Source organism: Elaeis guineensis, chromosome 2 (assembly GCF_000442705.2).
Source record: "Elaeis guineensis isolate ETL-2024a chromosome 2, EG11, whole genome shotgun sequence".
Classification (NCBI taxonomy): Eukaryota; Viridiplantae; Streptophyta; class Magnoliopsida; order Arecales; family Arecaceae; genus Elaeis; species Elaeis guineensis.
In genome coordinates, this window is record NC_025994.2 from 52,761,985 (window position 1) to 52,768,710 (window position 6,726).

The 6,726-nt window shown below is 37.9% G+C and overlaps 1 non-coding gene across 1 annotated transcript; it reads left to right on the plus strand.

The window, feature by feature from the left end:
- Window positions 1-2,384: 2,384 nt before the first annotated feature.
- Window positions 2,385-2,490, plus strand: LOC140855970 (small nucleolar RNA R71). The gene has a single exon (XR_012139411.1). It is a non-coding gene; the product is annotated as a small nucleolar RNA R71 (small nucleolar RNA).
- Window positions 2,491-6,726: the final 4,236 nt, after the last annotated feature.

A 6,726-nucleotide genomic window follows, 5' to 3' on the forward strand; every position in this document is an offset into this window, starting at 1 on the left:
ACTCGCCATCCAGATGATATGCGAGTGGGAAGTAGTTCACCTTCTTCATTCTCAACCACAGTAATACCTGATTTCTTAGGTACTACTTGAGTGGGACTGACCCATTTACTATCGGATATGGGGTAGATGATTCCAGCATCTAACCACTTTACCACCTCTTTCTTTACTACTTCACGCATGTTTGGATTCAATCTCATCTGCATATCTCGATGGGGTTTGGCATTTGCCTCAAAATGAATATGGTGCATGCAAATGGAGGGTCAATTCCTTTTAAATCGGCAATGGACCAACCTATAGTCTTTTTGTGTTCCTTCAGAATACCAACCAATTGTGTTTCCTAATTAGGGGTCAAGTCTGATGCAATGATTGCCGGGAGGGTGTCATTGGGTCCTAGAAATACATACTTGAGCGTAGCAGGAAGGGGTTTCAATTCTAACGTAGGTGGTGATTCTAAAGATGGACTATTGGTGTACTGGCTAATGTGGGCAATGGCTCATACTTGATTGTCCATGGAGCAGTGGTTTTATCGTGTGGTGTATCCAACAAGGTGTTAACTTCTTTCATATATCCCTTAAAGTCATACACTCCAAAGTGAGCTAAATAAGTATCTAAGGGGTCTGGTGCTAGAATTATGGGTGTTGCATCTTCTATAATGTCTTCTAGTGTATCTACTTCGAAGTAACTATCCATTGATGGTCCTTGGGAAGCACCAAACAAATTCAGTCTCAGTTTCTTATTCCCAAATGATACGTCCATGACTCCTGTCCTACAATTAATGCATGCATTTGCCGTAGCTAGGAAGGGTCATCCTAAGATAATGAGAATTTATCTTGGGTTACCACTTAGTTCCATGTCGAGAACCAGAAAATCAACTGGAAAGTAAAACTCATCTACCTTGACCAAGACATCCTCAAGCATTCCACGTGGTTCCTTAATTGATCTGTCAGCTAACTGCAGTGTGACTGATGTGGGTTTTAGTTCTTCGAATCCAAAAAGTTCATACACCGAACTAGGTAAAAGATTCACACTTATCCCTAAGTCCAGAAGATCTTTTCCAATGTGATAATCTCCTATAACACAGGAAATGATGGGGGCTCCTGGGTCCTTAAGCTTTGGAGGAGTGGCATACTGGAAGACAGAGCTAGCCTGTTCAGTGAGGCATACTTTCTTTGAAATTTGTGATCTAGATTTACGTTTTTGGATGCACAAATCCTTCAAAAATTTGGCATAAGCAGGGACCTATTTGATTACGTCTAGAAGGGGAAGATTAATTTGGACTTGCTTAAACAATTCCAACATCTCGTCAAGTCTTTCTCTCTTCTTATCTGCAGGAATAGGGACTTTCAGGGCATCTGAAAATGGGGCTTTAGGCAAGTAAGATGATTTCGGTGTAGTTGGTTCATTTTCTATTTTAAGGTCCTCCTTGTTCTTGGGTGATTTGGCTTCGGTTAGAGGTTTAGGGTTGGTCTCATTGATTTTACTAGTGTGTTCAATGACCTTCCCACTTCTCAGAGTCATGATTGATTTGGCATATTCAGAAAAAGCTTCTGGAGTATTAGAGCTCTCAATCACAAATTGTCCTCTTGGGTTGCTCTCGGGTTGGCTAGGTAATTTTCCTCCTTCCCTCCTACTGAATGCAGTCGCTAGTTGACCTATTTGGGTCTCTAGCTTAGCAATAGATTGTGTGTGGGAGTTAAGGGTCTGAGTGTTGACTTCTAATCATTCTAGTACTTTCAGAACTTTTTTTCTCAAAAGCTGAGCTGTGACCAGTAGTAGATGGTTGAGGAGCATTTTGAAATTGATGGTATGGTCCATGCCTATATGTTGGGTCCTGATATTGAGGTCGAGGTGCGGCAGGGCCAACTACTGGTTGTGGTCTTCAGAAAAAATTTGGATGGTTTCTCTAGCCGGGGTTATAAGTGTTCGAATATGGATTGTTTCCTGGTCTGCGAGCTTGTTGGACTTGAGCTTGCTGAACCTGCTCGTGCATAAACTCAGGAAATTGAGGTGTGGCTGGGCATTCACTAACAAAATGGTTCGGACTTGCACATAATGCACAAACTTCTTGGATTGGGTTAGGTGGAATCGGGGATTGTCCAGTATTTAGAAGATGGTCTAATTTTTGGGACAGTTCATCTACCTTACTATGGATATCCATGACATTTCCAATCTGATAAATTCCACTTCTTTTTTGTTGAAGCATGGGTTGTTCTCTAGAGGTGGCAGATATATGATGTAGGAAATTCTCACTAAGTGCTTCAAAGAGCTGCCAGGCTTCATCCTCACTCTTTAGCATGAATGTCCCACCACATGATGCATCAACCATTTGTCGGTGTTTCTCTGATAGACCATCATAAAAATACTGACAAAGTTGCCATTTAGGGACAGCATGGTGTGGACATTTACGAATGAGGTCCCTTAACCTTTCTCATGTCTTATGAAAAAGTTCACCCTCCAATTGGGAAAAACTAGTGATAGTTTTTTTAATTTGATTTATTTTTCCAATTGGAAAGTATTTCTTGAGAAATTCTTTCTGAAGATGATCCCAAGTTGAAATGGTTATAGAGTCTAAGGAGTTTAACCAATGCTTGGCTTTGTCCTTAAGTGAGAAAGGAAATAGTTTCAACCTAAGGGCATCATCGGAGAAGTTTTGGATTTTTACTGTGGAACAGATTTCAAAAAATTCATCTAAGTGTTTGTATGGGTCCTCATTACTAAGTCCATAGAATGATGACAACATTTGAATAATGCTAGACTTAATCTCATATTGGATAGCTTCTACTGGAGGTGCTTGAATGCTTGGAGAGTAGGTATACGAGGATGGAGTGAAATATTCTCTCAATGGGCGTGGAGGATTAGCCTCACCAGGTGCAGCCATGTTTCTAACTTGGATAGTCCTAAGAGTCTTTTCTAATTCTTCGTCTAATGGTTGCAAGTCGGGTTTTAGTGATCGTCGACCTAACATGCAACTAAAAGGTCTATGTAGGACTATCCTAGTCTGTTAAGAATTATTTTATTTTATTTTATTTTATTTTAAGAAGAGAGAAAAGAGTTCTAAAGAAGAGATCCTAAGAAGTCCTAAAACTAATAGAAGAATTAATTGTGGTTAGATTTTAATTATAATCAAGTTAGCACACAGTGGACTCTCTATCCTAAAGTTATCCTAGTTCTAGATAGCTCCTAACTGTAGTTAGCCTTCAAGCCCTCCAAGTCGGAGCTTGACCAACCAACTGGCCAGATAAGTGTAAGGTCGGTGGGAGTCCCCCCGTTGCTTTCCTTAGACACCAATTAAATTGGCCAGGTTAGCGAACAGAACCAATTAAAAACCACCTTCCTTCAGGCCCAGTCGTCCTGCAAACCACTTTCCTAGACACCAGCTAGCTGACCAAGTCTAACCTGGTTTAACTCTCAGGGTCACTTGTCCTAATGAGCTCGAAATCTTTAGGGGTCAACATCTAATTAATTTTAGATTAAGGTCTAGGTTATGCAAATGCAAGGGAGTGATTTGTGGGCTAAGAAAGGGTGATCAAATCTCCACCTTATCTTAGTTAATGTGTTGTGCCCTTAAAGTTAATTATGAAGATGCAATGCAAAGAAACAAGGTGTCCAATCAAGTTAGAAATTTTTATATTTGAGGTTACACTATTTTATTTAAGTGTTATGAAATGTCAGTGACTTTTTTTTTTTAATTCAACTGTGCCAAGATCCTCGGCAACGGTGCCAAAATTTGATGCACAGTCGTTGATAGCACCAAAAATAACTCTACTCACTACGTAGGTAGGATGAGTCGAGATCGTATCCTTAGGGACCTTGGGCTAAGTTGAGATTGCAAAATAAAAGAAAGAAGCGTTGTTTTGATTTAGAAAATAAATTATCTTAAAATTGATGTAATTAGAAAATAAAGAGCTCAGGAGTTTTGAATTAATTTTGTACTAGTAGAGTAGTATCTCTTTTTTTATTATTTAAATAGATGCGATTAATCTTAAAAAAAATACCTATCTTTTCTTGGTACATCCCATACCCATAGATCATGACGCATCTCTAGAAAGTACTAGGTAAACAACTCTTCTTTCCTCGGCACACCTTGTACCCGTAGATCACGGTGCGTCTCCAGAAAGTAAAAGTTGTTCCTAATATTAATCTAACAGAAAAACATAAATAAAAGCATATGAAAGAGAGCAAATAAAGAACTCATGATGATTTAAATAAAAAGCATAATCTTTATTGCATATAAAAAATACAAAAAAATTTAGAACAATAAACCCACTCTGTGTCGTTACAAAATTTCTTCTCCACTCCTGAGACTGCTAGTCAGCTGCTCATGGAGTAATCCCTTTCTCTTCCTCTATGCAAGGCTCTAGAAGAATTTCTGGGCTCTCCCTTCAAATGGGAGTACAAAAGCCTTTTTATAGGTGTTAGGAGGGAGGAGTTTTACATGGTTTTCAGATGTGGGACTAAAGAAAATACTAAGGATTAAAAGATGGATGGATGAGATGGAAAGATCACAAGCAGATAAAGAAAATACAAATTCTTCCTCTTGAAGTATTTTCAAGTATTATTTTTTTTCTTTAATTTTCAGATCCATCTGCTATCTATTCGCCATTGTGTCCGCATGTCCGCAATGCCGTGCAAACCCACCATGTCGTGCGAACCCGCTGTGCCGCGTGCCCGATGCCGCATGTACCCGCTGTGCCACGCGCCCGATGCCGCGCGCCTGATTTTTGATTACAAAAAGAAACTTTTGTTTCTTTACAATGATGTCTATATCCTTTTTGGGTTTCTTGCATAGTATCTTCATTTTCTATAATACTGTATGCATCCTTCCTTTATTTAAATTTTATTTTAAGTCTAATTTTCTTCAAACTTGACTCTTTTTGATCTACGAATCGGACTCTTTGTATCGACGATTACCTTTCCTGTAAAACATAAAAAGAAGCATCAAATTCTTAATAAATAAAATAAATTAAATATAATTTTTTACTTTAAATGACTTAAATTAAGTGTTTATCAGGAAGCAATTAGAATGATCTTGATGATCGATCATTCTAATTGTCTAAATCAGAAGAGTTCGGGTCCATCGAAAGGAGTTTCGATGATGTCGATGATGAGATCACGACATGTCTCATTACCATACAAAAATAAACCTAACTGGATCACACAAACAAGAGTTTGAGTCTGGATGTCATCAATTGAGCTAGCCCAGTTCGATTGATTTGGATTAGATCCAATTAGATTCAAAGAAATCGTGCTAGCACACGATTGAGCCTAACTTTCTCCTCGTGTAATCTTTTCTATCTCGACTGAGCCAAATATGATTTGACTCACCTAGAGAATCTTAAGAAAGTTTCTCTCAGTCTGACTGGAGCCAGTCCAGCTCAAAAAAGTTTTATCTTAATTCATGAGATGAATTTAAGACAACACCTGCCAATTCCTATCACTTGCCATTTCCATTTGAGGACATTGGTCAAACGTTGACCCATGGACCTTGGACTGAAAGCCACTTGGCAAGAGGTCATTGGAGAGTTTTTGTGGAGTGTCTACCTACTAAATTGGACCTCAAAGTGGGTGCCATATTTAGATTGGGCATGCGCCCCAAGTGGATAAGGATAGTCCCATGAGATGAGGACTCTGATCCCTTGATCAACTTGGACTATGGGGCACAAATCTCACTGTGCTTATCCAGTGTTGGCACCAATAGTAAGAGAGATTGTGGAGATTCTTATCTGATATGATCAAATGATATCACTCCATCAATCAAAATTTTTTCAAAATTAATTGAAATCTTTTGATTGGTCGAATGATGTGGCACTGCATGGCGCAGCAGGGTCTATTTAAGCCCTATCTGCGCCTAGGGTTTAGAGACTCTGCTCAATAACCAGAAAAAGCTTAAATCCTCTCCACTTCTCTGTACTTTCTCTACTCCTTTCTCTCCCCTCTTCATGTTCAAGAGGTTGGGCATTCATCTGGTGCTTGTCCAAGGCGTGGTGGCTTCCTAATTAGAAAGCTACAGAGATTTGTCGAGAAGCTGCTGCTCCAGCTTCAGAAGATCTTTTGAAGATCTTTCAGATCAGATCTAGATCTAATTTTTGGAGAAAAGATTTGTGAGAAGAAGATGATCCAGATCTTGCTTAAGTAGATATCAGCAGAGGTCAAGCAACTGCGTGGCTATTTTAGAACCTCGGGCATTGCTGCGATCATCTACAGGGTAATCTAGTTACCCTAGAGGTATTTCTCTATTTCTCATATTTTTAGATTTAATTTTAGATTTAATATCAGATAATAGGAACTAGATCTAATAGATATTATATCTAAAATATTGTAGGATAATTTTTGAAATATTCTGCCCCAGATCTCTTAGATCTGGAAGATCCTATAAGGAAAAAGTCAGTTTTTCCTTCAACTGGTATCAGAGCCAGGTTGATGGCTCTATTTCAGATCTAATTTAGATATAATTTTTATTTTTATTTATCTGATATTAATGGATTTTAGATGTCACATTAGATGTGATAGGATATAAAATTAAAAAAAAATTAAAATTAAATTTAAGTAGATCTAACAGGTATGAGATGCATGACTAGACTAGGAGTAGTTTGATCTATGAATAGTCTTATAGTTTTATATTTTAATGTGATTAAAGTATAAATTAGATCTATATTATTCTTTATTTTTTTGATGTTATAAATATTATATTTAGATCAAAAAATAAAAAATAAAATTTTAATTAAT